Source organism: Pinus tabuliformis, chromosome X, assembly GCF_031772625.1.
Source record: "Pinus tabuliformis cultivar Carrire ecotype Pingquan chromosome X, CPIR1, whole genome shotgun sequence".
NCBI lineage: Eukaryota > Viridiplantae > Streptophyta > Pinopsida > Pinales > Pinaceae > Pinus > Pinus tabuliformis.
In genome coordinates this window covers 935,562,891-935,583,345 of record NC_142308.1, presented here as the reverse complement: position 1 = coordinate 935,583,345, position 20,455 = coordinate 935,562,891, and the positions used below count along the sequence as shown (strand labels likewise).

The window sequence follows — 20,455 nt, the reverse complement described above, 5'->3', positions numbered from 1 at the left end:
TGGACTCTTTCTATATATGTATGTATGAATCTTGTTGAGATGTGCTATTGGTTTAAATATCACTTTGGATCGTTGGTTCACCTGCCTTCTAGCTTGTGATGTATCTTTTCTCGTGTGTTCCCTTCCAAGCCACGTGTTTCCACAGGTTTCCAAGGGGCGCACTCATACCACTTTCTGTGTGTTAGAACCTTTCATGCACCTTCCTTGGCTTGTTGTGTTGGTCACACCCTTGCTACCAACAAGGACATCCTGCTTGCCTCTACGTGCAACTATGGTCAAGGCGATATCGTACAACACACTGCTAGGACTCCTAACACCAAATGGTCTGAGGTCTATTTGGGACTTCTTACTGGGGAGATCCCTTGACATGTTGGCGGGTCCAGCAACGTTAAAATATTGTCATGAGGATGTCAAATACCATTATATTAGTGCTAATACTCTGCCATAGTATTGCAGACTATAACAATTCAGAGTATGTGTTATTAATAGTATAATGTGCCATTAATAATTGAGAGAAGTCCAACTAGTCTAACAAATGCTGATAAATTTTGGGGTTTGTTTATCATGAAGTATGTGTTATTATTAATTAATAATAGAATGTGTCATTAATAATTGAGAGAAGTCCAACAACCTAACAAATGTTATTAAATTTTGATGTTTGTTTGTTATGAATATTTTCCAGTTGCCTTACTGTGATGTCTGGCTCACAGTAGCCAGACATCACAGTAAGGCAATTGGAAAATATTCATGACAAACAAACCTGGCTCACCATTTTATATATATAATGAAGTGCATTTCCTTTCATGCCCACTAAATAAATAACAAATTATTATAACTTCCCACAACATTATATATTTTATTTACTTCAGTGCAATATAATTGCACACAATAGGAATTTTGTCAAATTAAAATATTAAATAAAACAAAAATTCTAAAATGTCACTCAGAAAAATATATTACCTCAGCCATGTTTGAAAGCTTCAAGGTCCTATCCCTATCACATTCATTCCATTTATTTGACTAATCCAGAATGCATAGTAGATGCTTTATAAATAGATAATATTGTCCCTAAAAATGGGATTTGTGTAGCACAAAGCAAGACCCATTGATTGAAAAGATAGAAAGGGTATTATATTTTATCTTTACTCTTGTATCCATAGGGTACAAACAATAATTACAAAATGTTTGCTCATAAGATGACTAAGAACATAGCAACATGCCATCTCAATTTGAGAAATAGTACCATTTCATGTTCAAACACAAAACACTTTATTGATAGGATATCAATTTACAAAATCTGAACATGAAGGAGGCCAACCAATTTTTAAATGTATGAACTTGATTCGACAATACCAATATTCTATCGACAAAATATGAAACCTTGGCATTCCATTGCTTATCTAGGAGAATGTTGCTAGATTTTATATCTCTATGAACAACCTTGGGCTCCAACCCTTCATGTAAATATGCTAACCTGCACACATCCATGATTCTAAATCAGTGACAACAACATCTATCTATAATTCTTGCATTATGGTCCTTATGCATCAAGAAAAGATGATAAATCCATATGTTCATACCTTCCAAATGTCCTTAAGAGGGTTCAAAATAAACCCATCGTTTGTGCCCTAGTGGGTTTCTGGTTAGGGCGTCACTGTTTAGCCTTAAATTCTTGAATTAGCTTTAGGAATTAGGCTCCAAATGCTTGCTTCATCCATAGACCATTCAATTACCTTTTACCAAAATAAGCTACTACGTGCAAGGATAACAATTCATATTTGATAGCGAGGTGGTGGTAAACAATGGACCCTAAACCCCATGATCCAATATGGCAGGCTGGCTGGCAGGGCACGATCCTACTAACAGTGGGTGGAAGCCCAATATCATAGCCGGTGGAAGGAGTTTCCCTAGTTTAGGAGCATTGATCAATCAATATTCCTTGCCTGCCATGGATGGATACCACTTACGGGGAATAAGCAATGATCCGTGGTTATGGTGCTTGGTGGTGGGCCTACTTATTATCCTACTACCTTTACCTTCCTCTCCTCCTACTTCCAGCTACTACCTGTATCACCAGGAAAGGAATGAGCAATGGTTACAGAAAAAAAGAGGAGTGAGTCGTAGAGACCTAGTTATATAGCCTGGTTTTTCAGATAGCCCGTTAAGCATTGGAGCTCAATGTGCACAGATTTATGCCTTCAGTCACTGAGATGTTCTCCAGCAAAGTTGGGGCTACTGAGTTTCTTACCTGGAACATATGAATGGTTGTCAAATCCAGTTAACAAGTTAATTTTCAGGGATTTAAGTCTGTTGAGGTTTGAACCTGGGTTTGATCATGACAATGGCCCATCTTAATCACTAGACTACAACCCAAAACACATTGTCTGGTTTGTTTCTATAATTTTAGAATATTTTCAGTCCAGATAGCATGGCTTCATGTAGTGCACTCAACAAGCTAGGAGTTAATAAGTGGGGTGACTTGGGACATGTAGTAGGAGATTTGAACAACTTTGACAGTTTGTTCAGTGCTAGTGAGTATGGAACTTGGTACTTTGGAGTCTGGAGTCCTTGCCCAACTTGCTACCTAACCACATTCTCATCCCCAATGTTCAGTTTTTGTTGTAAAGAAGGTGCCAATACCTCTCTTTGCATTCTGATGATAAGTCATTTACTGATGCTATCTTCAAGTTCAACCTGAGTGTTATATGCAATTTAATTCTTCTCTTCTGAACAATTTTCACTGATTAGATTCGCCTCACCAAAGGCTTCACATGTTGAAGAAATGTCGAGAAAATATATTCAATAAACCATATAGAAGCATGTGCCTTGACTAAATGAAATGCTACCTTCTAAGTTTGTGTCATTAAATGAAATGCTGCCATCTCAGTTTTGTATTATCAAATGAAATGCTTCCATCTAAGTTTTGTACTATCGGATGAAGTGCTGCCATCTAGGCTTTGATTTGCAATATTTATGTAGAAGATTTGGGAGTGTCTGGTCTGAAATCTAGGTCACTCTTTAGCTATATCTCCATTCATTGTTATAAAACATAAACATAAATCATGAGAAATATACAAGAATTAAAATTTATATGGTTTATTTAATATGAATTGTAGAGTTGATAAATATGACGTAAAAAATAAGATTTAAAGTTTAAATTTATTAAGTCAAAAAAATATGAATTTCAGACTATATAGTTTATTCTATTATTCTCAAACACAATCTGGCACAAGGTGGTACTATCCTTGGTGTATGTTTCTAATCTAAGAATGATATCCTAGTGGTAAGTGTCCAAGAGATGCCAGCCCTGGTCAACAGTTTAACTACATCTTGCCTGGGTAAAGCCACGATCTTCTGTCAAAAGGACTTGTCATAAACAGATATAAAGTTAAATCGATCACACTAAACTATGAGTATAGTAAGTTGCTCAATGATACAAAATATAAGGTAAGGAAAATCCAACAAGCACTCAGTTTCCCAACATAATATCATAAATCTACATGATTAATATCATAACCATCATAAATTGGAATAGCATATTGCTTACCCATATCGACAAAAAGAATGCAATAAGTTTTGAAGAATTCAATAAGAAAACGTCCAAGAGCTCACATTATTAATGGTACCCTGTCCTATGAATCTAATAGTTTTATACACTTACAATTAAGGGAGAAAACAAGATCCAAACAATGTATACCACAGGGACCAATAAACAGTCTATTTGATAATCCTTGCTAGGCTCAGCAAAAACAACATTACTGCTCCTTAAATCCTTCACAGTCAATACAAATGTTGTACAACAAAATGTTCATGTTGTTGTCAATCAAGCAATAGTTCTGATCGAGAATGCCACCAGATTCCTTCAATCTCATACAATGATTAATGCACCAAACATAGGTGTACCATATGCAATGACTTATATCATTTTACTAATGTTGTCATGTCAAAATCAATGTGGTACAATTAAGTCACCTTTAAGCCGAATATCATTGCATTTTCTATACAAGGTTGTTTGTCCTATCATTACTCATTCTAGCTAAAATAAATTTAGTGCTCACTGTTAACACCTGGACCACAATCTGTAAGTATGATGTAGTTTTGTAGGACAGATCTTCCACAATATCCTCAAGGAAGAATGCAGATTGGTTATGGATTGTTTTTCTTGGATAAGATTAAACTATGCATATAAAATTCACTCATACCAAAGGATAGTTGAAAGCTTAGACATTGCCAACTCACAGAAGATGCCTTAAATTTGTAAGTTCAAATCTTTGCATTTGTTTGCAACAACTCTCCAGACTTACCCTACGAATTATGCCAAGACTTTAACCTTAAAAATGTGCCAAGCATTCTCACAAATATACCTTCCAAATTTCCTTAAGAGGATTCAAAATAAACCCATTGTTTGTGCCCTAGTGGGTGTCGGGTTAGGGCATCATTGTTCAGACTTAAATTCTTGGATTAGCTTTAGGAATTAGGCTCCAAATGCTTGCTTCGTCCACGGACCAGTCAATTACCTTTTACAAATATTTTGTTTGATCATTGGAGCTCAATGTGCACAGATTTATGCCTTCAGTCACTCAGATGTTCTCTAGCAAAGTTGGGGTTACTGAGTTTCTTACCTGGAACATATGAATGGCTGTCAAATCCAGTTAACAAGTTAATTTTTAGGGATTTATGTCTGCGGAGGTTTGAACCTAGGTCTGATCATGACAATGGCCCATCTTAATCACTAGACTACAGTCATAATTAATTGAGAGGATTCTTCTTTATAACTGTAAAAATTCACTGACAAACACTAACAGAAATAGATGCTAAGTGCTCTTAGCAATTGATCATATGTTACAGGGCCTTCAAATAAAAAATGAGCACCATAATTATGATATAATATATCAGCTGGCTATGATCAACAAACTGTCTAGGTCTACTTTTGAGGGAGCAGAGGCACATGAGGCCCAACAGAATCTACGGTGAAAATAAGAAAAAATCCCATGATCGTCATCACAATCTCTGCCTCGTTCTGTGACTGGGGTTGCTGACTTCACCTTCACCAGTGTTGTCACTGTTTGGGTTCGAGATTCTGTCATTAGCTAGATTATCACAATGTGCTCGGGCAACAGCCTCATGCCATAGGTGACGATCCTACAAAATCCAGGTTTCAAATTGTATTACTATGGCATGCCTCCAATGACAATAATAAGAATTGGGCAACAGAGTATTAATACAAGTAAATAGAGTATAGATATACTGTATACACCATTTAAATATATGTGTATACATATATATTAGTTGGTTTATATATAAACAAACACTATGACTGATACTTTGCTCATTTATATATAAACTTATACTGCCATTGATACTCTACAGCGACATGGTTATTGTTTCAAAGAAAAAACATACATCACGAAAGGGGAATTCGTCTGCCTCCAGCATGTGTATGACATGGCCCATATTTGGCCTCTTGGCAACATCTGGATCCATGCAACGCAGTGATACCAGCAATGCTCGTTTCAATGCCCTAGATGTGGGTTTAACCTCGAGCAATGGATCTACCACTTCCTCAAACCTTCGACTCACAACCATCATTTTCCCATTGGAATGAAGAATGTGGATAGTTAAAAATCAGTGCCAGGCTCCAATGCTCAAGTCATGCTTTTAATCAGCTAAAAGGCTTTTAATACTACAAGAACAATAGCAAACACAAATTTACAGGAGTCCCAAGACATAAAATTGTAGAATAAAGGGCATTACATAGTGTGATAATCACAACTTAATAAAGGGTTGTATACTGTTTAACGAGACCTGTAAGGGGAAAAACCTCTTTCATGTTTTACAATGATATTTGTGGTGATAGTTTTCCACATCATATTCTTATTCAGAGCTTCTTGCATGACTATAATATTTGTTTGTTCAAGACTTAAAGTGCATGAACAAAGCTTCATGCCCTAAACAGAGTAGAACGAATATCGAATAATGATACTGAAAGAATTAGCCATTATCCATAAGAGACAATTGACACCCTAAAAAAGGGCCATTAAACTTATAGATCTTATTAAAATAACTTCAAATTGCTAGAAAATACAGTGAGAAACATTGCCAAAGGCCTCTTTCATGCTAAATACAGTTATAAAACTTAGCAGAAATGGGTGTCGTTAAAAATTCATAATATCAAAATAGGTTTGGATTTTACTTAATACTGCCCACAAAAATGATATACAAGCAGAGTTTCCAAACTTCTGGATTCCCGGAAGTTAATTTACTGGAAACTATTAGCAAGGAAATGATGCAGGAGCATCCAGACTTAGCCAACAATGTGATTGTATGTTCACATGTTGTGGCTAAAATGAGATGAATTTCATTGACCTGAGTGGTCAAAGTCAATTTTAGTAGAGACGGTTGGACCTCTCGAAAATGATCTTTACTTCATTATTGTAATAATTGGAATATTGTATTATTTTTATACTAAGAGATAAGTTGTTAGTATAGGTGTGTAACAGAGCTTGAGAATAGAGATTTAATTGTTAGATTGATTAAAATAGGGATTGAGTTGTTAATGCAGTTAGGATAGGATTCGATTCATAAAAGAGAAAAAGAATGTAATGATAGGGATTAGATGATTGAGAACAGAGTGTGTAAGCAAGAGTTTTGAGTGACAGAGATAGGGTTTGAGATAGAACAAAGGTCAGGAAACCATTGTAATCGGGTCGAGAGGGCCAAGACTCTGTAATTTACATTTTATTGAATAAAGGATGAAGAGTGGTGTTGCGTGTTAATCCTGGTGCAGAAGGTCATTTATATCTGTGTATCGACGTTCAAAGACTTCATCGGGTATTTTCCTCTGTTTAAACGTATTATTTATAAATCACAGCCGTTTATGTGTTTTATCGTTAATCGCTACCGATTCATGTTTAAGGTTAATATTGGGGCTAAAGCGCTAAACCTTACTTAAAGTGTCTTTCTTAAAGTTAAGTAATAAGCACGTGGGTTGTATTTGATGAGTGGGAAGCGGTATCTCGCGCACTCAAAAAGTGGTAAGTAGTATTGTTCCGAGTCCGTGCGATTAGCCTTAGCACTCAACACGTAGCACGCCAAAACAACTTTTCTCGTGTGCTCTCAATTTGATAACGACCGTGCTAGAGTCCGCGCGAGATTGCGCAACGATCGTTGGATCAAGCGGGGTCAATCGACGGTGGTGATCGAATGGGTAGTTGGCGTGTGATACAACGCGATAGCCATTGGATCTGGAAAGGTGAAATCGATGGTGCAGATCGAAGCGCTTGCTTCTGAGGAAAAGTTAAGTGGGACCAGCGGTGATTAGGAGGAAAAGCGGGACCCTCAGGAAAAAGAAAGCCACATACAGAATCTATTTAAGTGAAGCTGATTGGTTATAAAGTTAACCATTAGTCTATTTTCTGATTATAACCTCATTTAGTCAACCTCTTGTGTCATTTTGGTATTAGAGCACAAAGATTAAGTTTTACTACAACAAACATGCCACGGAGGAGAGGAGATGGCATAAGTTGGGGGAGACTTGTAGCGAATGTAGTTCTACTGGATGAGATCCGGAGTCTGCGTACAAGGATGGAGACAATGGAGACTGCTTAGAGGAGAGCAACTGATGAAGGAGATGCCAGTGCTACAGAAGAATTTTCTGAGGAAGAAGAAGAGGTTGAAAGTGAAGCTACCAAAGTTCTCAAGGTGTTGGCCAAAGCAAGTGGAAGACCAAAGATGGAAATACCTTTGTATGATGGGAATCTCAATGTAAAAGAGTTGATGGACTGGATCAGTTCATTAGACAAGTATTTTGACTATGAGGAGGAGGTTGATGACAAAAATAAGGTGAAATTTGCAGTTACTAGATTCAAGGGTCATGTGGATATCTAGTAGGATGAATTACAAACATCCAGAGCAAGAAAAGGGAATCCTAAGATCAAACAATGGGATAAAATGGTAAGTAAATTGAAAGACAAATTGATGCCAAAATATTAGCAGTTAAATCTTTTTAGACAATTGCAAATTTTGAGACAAAAAGGCAAGACTCTCAAAGAATACACAGAAGAGTTCTACAAGCTGAACATTAGAGTAGGACATGTAGAGGATGATGAAGAGAAGGTAGTCAGGTATTTCAATGGCTTAAGGTATGATATACAGGATGAGATCATCTTGCTGAGTCTGAAGACAATTGAAGATTCTTGTCAAGTAGCTTTGAAGGCAGAAGAGAAGATGTTGAGGAAACAAAATCAAAGGAATAGAGGAAAAAGTTCAGCAAGAGGTAGAGGAACTACTAGACCAAGATTTCAGCACCATTAGAGTGAAGCAGGAAGTTCAAGTAGTAGACCACCACAGAGAGGAGAATTTAATAGAGGAAGATTTGCACCCAGAGGAAGGGGCCGAGGAAGAGAAATTTGGTGTTATACATGTGGAGAATGGGGACATGGATCATGGGACTGTCCTCATAATAAAGCAACAAGTCAGAGGAATGTGAATGTGGTTGAGGAAAAGGAAGAAAAACCTCAAATTGCAGACAAGGAAGAATCACCTGAAGTAGGAGAATCCTTGTTGTTGAAAAGGGTATTGCTTAAGGCAGAGAAAGAGACAGGAGAACCAGCTCAGAGAAAGAGTTTATTCAGAACTACATGCAAGTCCAAGGGAAAATGTTGCAAAGTGATAATTGACAGTGGAAGCACTGATAACCTTGTTTCTACAGAAATGGTGGACAAGCTAGGATTAGTGAAAACAACACACCCTACTCCTTACAAAGTGTCATGGCTGCAAAAAGGACATCAGATTATTGTGACAAAACAATGCAAGGTAGAGATACAGATTGGTACTTATAAGGATGTGATATTGTGTGATGTAATGCTAATGGATGTATGCCATGTGTTGCTAGGAAGACCTTGGTAGTTTGATCGAAAAGCTATTCATGATGGGAGAAGGAATACTTACACTTTGGAGAAGGATGGAAATAAACACACACTACTGCCATTGAAGGATGAAGCAGGAAAAGAGGCACCTGGAAACAATGTTATGCTGATGAGTGGAAAGGAGCTGTTGCAAGAAGTTGGAAAAGGTGAAGAAATGCATTTTGCTGTCATAGGGAGACCTAAGGTAATTTTAACTTCCACAAACTTAGATGATTTACCTGAAGAAATCAAAACTCTATTGAATGATTGTGTTGATATTATTGTGGATGAGATACCAAATGCATTACCACCAATAAGGAGTATTAGTCATCATATTGATCTAATACTTGGAGCAAGTTTGCAAAACAAAGCAACATATAGATTAACTCCTCAAGAGAATGTAGAAGTTGGAAGACAAGTGCAAGAACTGATGGATAAGGGATTGATCAGAGAGAGTCTCAGTCAATGTGCTGTACCAACAGTACTTAGTCCAAAGAAAGGAGGTGAATGGCATATGTGTACAGATTCCAGAGCCATAAACAAGATTACTATCAGGTATAGATTTCCTTTACCATGCATGGATGATTTGATGGATTGTTTGAGTGGGTCAAAGTATTTTACTAAGATAGATCTGAAGAGTGTATATCATCAAATAAGAATTAGAGAAGGAGATGAATGGAAGACTGCATTTAAAAAAATAATGGTCTGTATGAGTGGTTAGTGACGCCTTTTGGACTCACTAACACACCTAGCACATTCATGAGATTAATGAATGAAGTCTTGAAGGAATATGCAGGCAAGTTTGTTATTGTTTACCTTGATGATATTTTAGTTTTCAGTAGAAGCAAAGAAGAACACCTGGAGCATCTTAAGTTGGTTTTAAAAACTCTGCAGAAAGAGAAACTACTGATAAATATGAAGAAATGTAGTTTCATGAAAGAAGAATTAATCTATTTGGGATTTGTAGTTTCTAAAGAAGGCTTGAAAATGGATCCAGAGAAAGTCCAAGCAATTTGGAACTGGCCTACTCCAAGAAACATATTTGAGGTAAGAAGCTTTCATGGTCTTGCAAGTTTTTATAGAAAATTTATCAGAGGTTTTAGTCAGATTTGTGCACCAATTATTGAGACAATCAAAGAGACTAATCAGCCATTCAAGTGGACAGAAGCAGTAGATAGAAATTTTAAGTTGCTGAAGAAGAAAATCATAGAGAAACCAGTTTTAGCTTTACCTAATTTTGAGAAAGTTTTTCAAGTTGAAACTAATGCTACTGGAGTTGCAATTGGAGTAGTTTTGAGTTAGGAACGGAGACCAATAGCTTACTTTAGTGAGAAACTAAATGAAGCTAAGAAGAAGTATTCTTGTTATGATAAAGAGTTCTATGCTATTGTGCAAGCTTTAAAAAAATGGAGACATTATTTGCTACCAAAGGAGTTTATATTGTATTCTGACAATCATGCATTGCATTTCATAAACAACCAACCAAAATTGAACCAGAAACATACCAAGTGGGTAGATTTTTTAAAGCGTTTCACTTTTGTGATAAAACACACAAGTGGTAAGTTGAAAAAAGTTGTTGATGCTTTGAACAAGGTAAATTTCATTGTACAAGAATTAAGAGTTGGTATTGTAGGATTTGAAGAAATGGTTGATATGTATAAAGATGATGCAGAATTCAAAGATATTTATGCAGTTGTACAAAATCCAACAATTCATAACAGAAGTCAGTGGTTAGGTTATCTTATCCAAGGAGGTTTATTGTTTAAAGGTAACAAATTGTGTATTCCCAAATGTTCTATGAGGGAAAACATAATCAAGGAAAACACAGTGGAGGATTATCTGGTCAATTTTCACAAGACAAAACCTTTGCTTAGGTAAATGCTTTTTACTATTGGCCAAGGATGAAAACTGATGTTAAGAGATTTGTTGAGAAGTGAAGGATAAGTCAGCATGCTAAAGGGAGAAGCCAAAATACATGATTGTACCAGCCATTTCCAATACCAGACAGACCATGGGATGCAGTTAGTATGGATTTTGTTTTGGGGTTACCTAGAACTCAAAGAGGGAATTCCATTTATGTTGTGGTAGATAGATTTTCCAAGATGGCACATTTCATTGCATGTAAAAAGACTAGTGATGCAACACATATTGCTAATCTATTATTTTCAGAATTAGTAAGGCTACATGCATTTCCTATAAGTTTTGTGTCTAATAGGGATACAAAGTTTGTTGGGCATTTCTGGAGAACTCTTTTGAAGAAACTAGGTGCCAACCTTAGTTTCAGTTTAGCATATCACCCTCAAACAGATGGACAGACTGAAGTGGTAAACATAAGCTTGGGAAACATATTAAGAAGTTTAGTGTATCAAAATCCTAAGCAGTGGGATTTAGCACTTGCTCAAGCTGAGTTTTCTTATAATGACACTCCAAACTGAAGTACTGGAATGAGTCCATTTCAGATTATTTTTGGAATGAATCCAAGAGGTGTGTATGAACTCAGGAATTTGGGTAAACAGGAGACAAGAAGTGCAAAAGTTGAAGAGTTTGCGGAGCAGATGCAGAGACTACAAGAAGATGTCAAAGACATATTGTAGGAAACCATTGGCAAATACAAATAGAGAGATAATATGAAGAGGAGAGAAAAGGAATTCCAAGTGGGGGATCTAGTAATGGTATACATGAGAAAAGAAACATTTCCTGTTGGGACTTATAATAAACTAAATATGAAAAAGATAGGACCATGCAGAATTGTGAGGAAGTTTTCAACTAATGCTTATGAAATTGAATTACCAGAAGGAATTGGAATATCACCTATCTTCAATGTTGCATATTTATATCCATACAAGGAGACAGAGTTAGAGCTAAAGAAGGAACCTGTAGGAGATGAAGTTCAAACTTTAAACTGGGAATAACAAATGCCAAAGAAGATCAAGAAAGAGGTGGAAGCTCTTTTGGAGAAAAGAGTATCCAAAAGAATTAGAGGACAGGTTTATTTTCAGTACTTAGTCAAACGGAAGGGACAGCCAGTAGAGGATGCTAGTTGGTTAACAGTAGCAGAGTTGCAGAAGTATGGAGTAAACCCTGAAAGTCTGAGGGATGATTCTTTTCTTCCCCGGGAGTCTGATGCAGGAGCATCCAGACTTAGCCAACAATGTGATTGTATGTTCACATGTTGTGGCTAAAATGATATGAATTTCATTGACCTGAGTGGTCAAAGTCAGTTTTAGTAGAGAGGGTTGGACCTCTCGAAAATGATCTTTACTTCATTATTGTAATAATTGGAATATTGTATTATTTTTATACTAAGAGATAAGTTGTTAGTATAGGTGTGTAACAAAGCTTGAGAATAGAGATTTAATTGTTAGACTGATTAAAATAGGGATCGAGTTGTTAATTCAGTTAGGATAGGATTCGATTCATAAAAGAGAAAAAGAATGTAATGAGAGGGATTAGATGATTGAGAACAGAGTGTGTAAGCGAGAGTTTTGAGTGACATAGATAGGGTTTTAGATAGAACAGAAGTCAGGAAATTGTTGTAATCGGGTTGAGAGGGCCAAGACTCTGTAATTTACATTTTATTGAATAAAGGATGAAGAGTGGTGTTGCGTGTTAATCCTGGTACAGAAGGTCATTTATATCTGTGTATCAATGTTCAAATACTTCATCGGGTAATTTCCTCTGTATAAATGTATTATTTATAAATCACAGTCGTTTATGTGTTTTATCATTAATCACTGTCGATTCGTGTTTAAGGTGAATATTGGGGCTAAAGCATTAAACCTTACTTAAAGTCTTTCTTAAAGTTAAGTAATAAGCACATGGGTTGTATTTGATGAGCGGGAAGTGGTATCTCGCGTGCTAAAAAAGTGGTGGGTAGTATTGTTTTGAGTCTGCGCGGTTAGTGTTTGGTCAATTTAGTGTGTCCTAAATTGCTACATTAATTATCAATCTGGGAGTCGTAAATTGATTAAGTGTGGCACACTATATGTGCAAGATAGCCTCTTTCTTACCTTTTTGTCGTTTTCAATTTTTATTTTGTTTTGGGGGTTTTTATCTTTGTTTATCTCCAATATGAATGGAAATCCTATTCCTGAGTTTTAAGAATACTCTAGAAGGCAAGTATGGATATAGATTTTAAGGCAATTATGTCCTCTATAATGATTTCCAGAACTTAACACTTCAGAGGGTCTTAGAACATACTAGTGATGAAATTAATACTTGAACAAAAATGAAAATGTGCTGCTATTCAAATCAAGCAAGTAATGAACTACTGATCATGAAACCATTATCTCTGCTACTGTCTAAATACAAAAAATGAATTAAGCTACTGCACTCAAATAAATAAAAAATTACATTCTAGTAAAATCAATTCACATCATTCATAGTCCGATTCCTCGCCAGTTAGTCTAAGCTATGGCTTTCGGAGATAATCATCAATGATATGAGCAAGTTGATGTCTAATTGCAGAAAAGTAAAACTAAAATCAAATCACATCATTCATAATCCGATTCCTCGCCAGTTAGTCTAAGCTATGGCTTTCGGAGATAATCATCAATGATATGAGCAAGTTGATATCTAATTGCAGAAAAGTAAAACTAAAATCAAATCACATCAATCATGGTCTGATACCTCGCCAGGTAGTCTAAGCTATGGCTTTCGGAGATAACATCAATGACATGAGCAATCTGATATCTAAACTAACTACTAAAGCAAGTGAACAAGACTGGAATCAAAGCATAACTGGAATTAAAAAAACTAAGAAAAGCAAAGTCAGCAGAGAGGTTAATTCCATGTCACTAGTTATTACAAAAATTGCATGAAAAATGCCCGGGCCTACTTTGTCCTGAAACATACACACACTGATCAGCGTTAACAGCAATATACAAAGCTTGTAAAATCATAAACAGGAAGGAAATGTTAGAAATATATACACAGGTGAATAACTATGAAACATGTGCAGTGAAAATAAGGAAATGATACATAAAAACTGTACAGCAACAACGAAAACGAAACCTCAGCGTACAAGGGCCCTCTGCACAACCTCGGTCAACAGGCTATCAATCCAAAATTATGTTCACGCAATCATGTAGAAATAGAGTCTTCTTTATATGTCAAAACAAATGAATAATTCTCTCGTTAACACAATGGAACTAGTGTCACGACACAATAACTTTAACAACAAAATTACATTAACAAGAACTAACTTCTATGCGTATAGAAACGCGTTATTTATAACAAAAATTTCATAACTATTTTCCTGTGAAACTACGTCAACAGGAGACACGTAAAAGACAGTGTCCATGGATTTAGCATAATGGTTGTCGAGACTATTAAATCTATCAACTGTGGCTGTTGGATTCGCATCGTGGGGCAGTCTATAGCTATCGACATGACCCCAAGGATCTAGGAATGGCCACAAATCCTTCACGTGCTTGAAGACGGAGTCCTGTTGCTGTAGGATTCCTCTATTTGACCACCGCTTGACCACCGTTGACCACAACTTTCCTTGATGAATCTGGCTGAACCAATAGGACCTGATCCATGTCTAGGTCATTTCTAACTTGCCCATGTGGCTTGTTTTGCCTGATGACACCTGCAACCTAGAGTTTAACAAAAACAGCTGCGGAAAGTTGAATCAGCTGCGGAAAGTGGCTGCATTCCGCAGCTAATGAGCAAAATCGAAGTCAAACAACAAACACAAAAACATAGTTAGAAAACTACTTAAATGCTCTTTTAAAATCAATATGCAATGATTTTTGATAGCTTATGGAGTACTGGTGAGGGGAAAAATTCTGGGAAAATGTGTAGGAGAGGTGTAATTTCAAAGCTCAACAGTTAGCCTTAGCACTCGACACATAACATGCCAAAATAAATTTTCTTGCGTGCTCTCAATTTGATAACGACTGTGCTAGAGTCCGCACGGGATTGCGTGATGATCGTTGGATCAAGTGGGGTCAATCGACGGTGGTGATCGAATGGGTAGTTGGCGCGTGATACAGTGTGATAGCCATTGGATCTGGAAAGGTGAAATCAACGGTGCAGATCGAAGTGCTCACTTCTGAGGAAAAGTTAGGTGGGACTAGTAGTGAATATGAGGAAAAGTGGGACCCTCAGGAAAAAGAAAGCCACGTACAAAATCCATTAAAGTGAAGCTGATTGGTTATAAACTTAACCATTAGTCTATTTTCTGATTATAATTTCATTTCGTCAACCTCCTGCGTCAGGAAATAGAAATAGAAAAACCCTCAACAACAACCTCTCAATCACATTGAAAAAAACCTCAGAAGACAAGCCAGTGCTACAACAAATTCCCAAATAAGACAATGAATGAAAATGAAAATTCAGATCATACCTTTTCTTGAGAAAGAAAACCCTAAACATATACAACAGTGTTGAAGTAGCCACTGAAATGAAAATATCAGTAAACAAATGAAAAAAGATGAAGACTTGCATTTTGTGATGTTATTTAACTCCAATCTCGTAGGGATCTGAGAGACGAAGCTGATGACATCACAAAATTTGTGAGTTATACAACCACACTTCTCATTGAAATGGAGATTGTGGATAGTTGAAACTCGATGCGGACACTGAAGCTTGTGACATATTTATATGGAGAAAGAACCTGGGAGATTAGGGTTTTTCCTTCAAAAAGATTCATTCCTCTTTCAGACCTTAAAGTTATGCCTCTGTTAATTTAAATGAAATTAATGAAGAAATTCACCAAGGGATTGAAGACCTTAAAGATATGCCTCTGTTACATGAAAGTACTGAAGAAATTTAGCAATGGATTGAAGGGAACTGTATATTCTAACCTCCCCAGCAGGTCTGCCATAATCAACAAGGCTTCTTCCCGAAATAATCTCCATGCCCGAATCCACCTCAGAGCTTTCTCTCTCTCTGTATCAGAACTGGGTTGGATAGTTAAAACTCAGTGCCAGGCTCCAATGCCCAAGTCGTGATTTTAATTAGTTAAAAGGATTTTAATACTACAAGAACAATAACGAACAGAAATTTACAGGAGTCCCAAGACATAAAATTATAGAATAAAGGAAATTACATAGTGTGATAATCGCAACTTAATAAAGGGTTGTATATTGTTTAATGAGCCCTGTAAGGGTAAAAACCTATTTCATGTTTTACAATGATATTTGCGGTGATAGTTGTCCACATATTATTCTTATTCAGAGATTCTTGCATGACTATAATATTTTTTATTCAAGACTTGAAGTGCATGAACAAAGCTTCATGCCCTAAACAGAGTAGAATGAATATCAAATAATGATACTGAAAGAATTATCCATTATCCATAAGAGACAATTGACACCCTGAAAAAGGGTCATTAAACTTACAGATCTTATTAAAATAACTTCAAATTGCTAGAAAATACAGAGAGAAACATCACCAAATGCCTCTTTCACACTAAATATAGTTATAGAATTGCAGCGGAAATGGGCATCATTAAAAATGCATAATATCAAAATAGGTTTGGATTTTACTTAATACTGCCCACAAAAATGCTATACAAGCAGAGTTTCCAAACTTCTCAATTCTCAGAAGTTAATTTACTGGAAACTATTAGCAAGAACATATAAATAGAAAAACCCTCAACAACAACCTCTCAATCACACTGAAAAAAACCTCAGAAGACAAGCCATTGCTACAACAAATTCCCAAATAAGACAATGAATGAAAATGAAAATTCAGATACCTTTTCTTGAGAAAGAAAACCCTAAACATATACATCAGTGTTGAAGTAGCCACTGAAACGAAATATTAGTAAACAAATGAAAAAAGATGAAGACTTGCATTTTGTGATGTTATTTAACTCCAATCTCATAGGGATCCGAGATACGAAGCTGATGACATCACAAAATTTGTGATTTATACAACCACACTTCTAATTGAAATGGAGATTGTGGATATTTGAAACTCGATGTAGACATCAAAGCCCACGACATATTTATATGCAGAAAGAACTTGGGAGATTGGGGTTTTTCCTTCAAAAATATTCATTCCTTTTTCAGACCTTAAAGTTACGCCTCTGTTAATTTAAATGAATTTAATGAAGAAATTCATCGAGGGATTAAAGACCTTAAAGATATGTCTCTATTACATGAAATTACTAAAGAAATTTAACAATGGATTGAAGGGAAATGTATATTCTAACCACTCCAACAGGTCTGCCACAATCAACAGGGCTTCTTCCCAAAATAATCTCCATGTCTGAATCCACCTCAGAGCTTACTCTCTCTCTATATCAGAACTGGGTTTTGAAAGATGCCCATACCCAATCTGCAACACATATTTTTCCAAATCCCTATCATTGGAATCATCCCTCGCAAACTGAGCACCAGCCATGGGATTGTTGTTGTGGCCACCCAGTGGATCGATCCTCACTTCTTGAATCGGTTGAGAAGCACCTAGAAGTAGTGCTGAGCAAGAAGTAGTGTTGAGTAAGGGTGGTCGACTTGCTACATAGCGAGGTCGCGAGGCTTATAATTGTAACTAATTTAATACCAGTCGAATCAATCGAATGGTTGAAACTATTTTAATCGTCTAACACCTAAATCAAGGGCCCATGATTGTACACGTACCTTCAGACGGGAGTTGATTTCAAAGGGGGATGCCTTACAACGTAAATATAAAAACATAAAGTAAGTCGTATCAAAATGAATTTTTTTATTAAAACCAAAAAAAAACAAGTGTTGCAGGGCAGCGTAGTCATATTACTCAAGTTAAAATTATGTTATAGGAAAAATTGCATAAAAAATTATAATCTACATTGTTCAATGTTTGCTAAATTAATAGTGGTTAAGAGGAAAATTGAATCCTATAGTCTTTCTTTGGAAGGAACTAATAAATTGAGATTTTAAGTGGATAAATTAATTGATTTTTCAGGCACATGGAATTGCATAAATTTGGTGGGTAGTAATCACTAGTAAGTCACATTTACAGTTTTACTCCTACATAAAAGTTGAACAAAACATAAATAATGGTGAGAAATAACTCCTAATAAATATGTTTAATTACATCTTACTCTCATCCATGTTTTATGCAAATGCTTGCCTAAATTATGGTGGGAAGTAAATGGTGGTAAACATGTTATTTACTTCCTTCAAATCTTAAGGATAAGAAATCACTACATATTTAAAAATAATGCATGAGTATTGCAACCATATCCATAAATTATGGCATAAAATATGTGAGGCAGTCATCCACATGACATTAGCTTGTGCAAAGGTGCAATAAGACTTTTAAGTTATGGTTTAATCAAATTTTTAGAAAATATTTTTTTAATAATATTGAAAAAAAAAAAAATCAAAGTTAAACATTATAAGTTGTATTGGTCAACGCTAAACTAATAATGGTCAACAAGCAAATCAATTGCAAGAATCTTACCTTGGCAAGGACTAATACAAATGATTGTAAACGTAAACTGAAAATTGAGAACAATGTGTTTAGCTTAATGATTTATAGCAAATTGCTGCTTTGAAATAATATATTTCCATAAATGTGGATTTGAAGTCAAATCCTGGGAATCAATACATGTCGACAACTCTTCATCCCTTAGTTCCTTTATGATTTAGATTGTAGCTATGGGGCCCAACTCCTCCCATTGTAGTCATTCACCTAACTCCTTTATCTCCGCGGTGTGTCCCATCATCGACTATCATAGAGACTTTCTTTAAATATGTAGTATTAACAACGAATACAATGGAAATTCTTTTTCTCTCATAGTTCAAATGATAAATGAAATGTCATCTCCATTCATTGGAGTGGTCCAGGTCACATGTTGGAAATAAAATATCTTATAAGAGAATGTGGTGGTATGAAAATCTAATGGGCTTTGCAAAAATCTAATTGATTTACATTAATGGATCCTCAATCATAAAGAATAAGTCAACATTTACCTATGAGCTAAAGGATTTTTTACTACGGAGTTTGATCTTGTAAAGGATAGAGAAGAAATCATCATCTTTGAACCTTCATTTTGGGGCAAAGAGAGGCTTTGCATGAAGTTGTGGACTCTAACATTTGTTTTTGCATTGGACACACTCTACATAGCTCTATTTTGGGTAAAAATGCCTAACCTCCTCTTGTACTTTTAGGTTTTTGATTCATTATAGGAAATAGGAAGTTCTCTAGGAAAATTCTATTTAAGAAGTGTTGAAACCCAAAGAAGGCACATCAATACCTTTTCACACATATTCTTGGATTTCAATTTTAACAAAGATACCTAATAGAAATAGAGTTTGTAATTGAAGACTACACTTGGACCTTGTTGAAAATGCAACAAGATGATGGAGCTTAGTGAAAAGAAGTCGCCTTCACTAAGTGGGCCCGCAGGCTATTTTTGGCGCAAAGTCTATTTTTAGACATATGGATCATGGTCTATGAGTTGCAGGATGCTGTTTATGGATAATTGGTCATGTAGGGAAAAATAGATGGACTTCTATTTTTGGTTCATAGCGGAGTGATTAGAGTCTATTTTTAGAATGCCAGGCTAAAAATAGAAACAGTCAAATATTATTAGCCCTTAGTAATATTTGGACTCTAAACATTATCTTATTCTCTTGGAGCACTTTAGTTCGAGCTACGGATGTGGCACATGCAGCTGACAGAAGGAATCACATGGTTTCTTATGTGTTAGTTGAGCTATTGCATGGAGGACTTCAGTTAGAACTCATGCATGTGAGTTCTGTGGAGTTGGATGTGGAGTTGATGGAGTTGTGTTTAGTTTGACTTGGTTGAACTAGTTGTATTTTAGTCTAACTAAAGAATACACTAGTGATGAGTTGTGTGAATTGATTGTTAATTAATTCACTAATTATTAACTCATAAAGAAACTAAAGAATACATCAGTTAACTCAGTGCATAGACAGTTCAACAGAGATAGGTGTTAGAGGTAAGTGAAAGGGTGAGTTGTGACTATTAGTTGTGCATGAGATTTGCACATGCATGGGATTGAGTTATGCCAATGAGGATTGCGTAGTGAGGGCCAATATCTAGGCAATTGTAGCTTGTGCTCATGTGATTCTCTTGCAGGATTGTGTAGTGGAGGCAGGCAAAGCAGTGGAGAAGATTTGAACCTGTGACTTGTTCGAATCTGAGCTAGTTTTGTGTGTAACAGGTGGAGATAGTACTGAGTACTTGTGAGGAGTATTGTACTATGTATTGTTACATGTTCTCAATCATTATAATATACAGATAGTGTGGGGTTTTCAGCTGTATGCTTTCCCCGGGTTACACACTGTGTTAATGTGCGCATGCGATTGATGTTTCATTGTTTTTAATGTTGCTAAATTGATGATCAATGTAGAGGAGGTTATGTATTATGCATGTATTCCGCAATAGTGTATAATCGGGATAATCTCTGTGAATAAGTGTTTATTATTCAAAATTTATACAGACCTAATGCCTTAACTCTGTGCAACTTGTAATCAAATATATAACAAACTTTGAAAAATGCTTAATGAAAAATATAATTTCGAAGCTCATGCTCTTATGAGCAGCGACTAGGGTTTCCACAAATCACTAACCAATGGTGA

General features: G+C 36.0%; 2 non-coding genes across 2 annotated transcripts; both read right to left on the bottom strand.

Annotated features, from left to right (window-relative positions):
- Positions 1 to 15,355: 15,355 nt before the first annotated feature.
- LOC149142757 (small nucleolar RNA snoR97) lies at positions 15,356 to 15,461 on the bottom strand. The gene has a single exon (XR_016265321.1). It is a non-coding gene; the product is annotated as a small nucleolar RNA snoR97 (small nucleolar RNA).
- A 1,249-nt stretch (positions 15,462 to 16,710) lies between these two features.
- LOC149142756 (small nucleolar RNA snoR97) lies at positions 16,711 to 16,816 on the bottom strand. The gene has a single exon (XR_016265354.1). It is a non-coding gene; the product is annotated as a small nucleolar RNA snoR97 (small nucleolar RNA).
- Between the last annotated feature and the right edge of the window lie 3,639 nt (positions 16,817 to 20,455).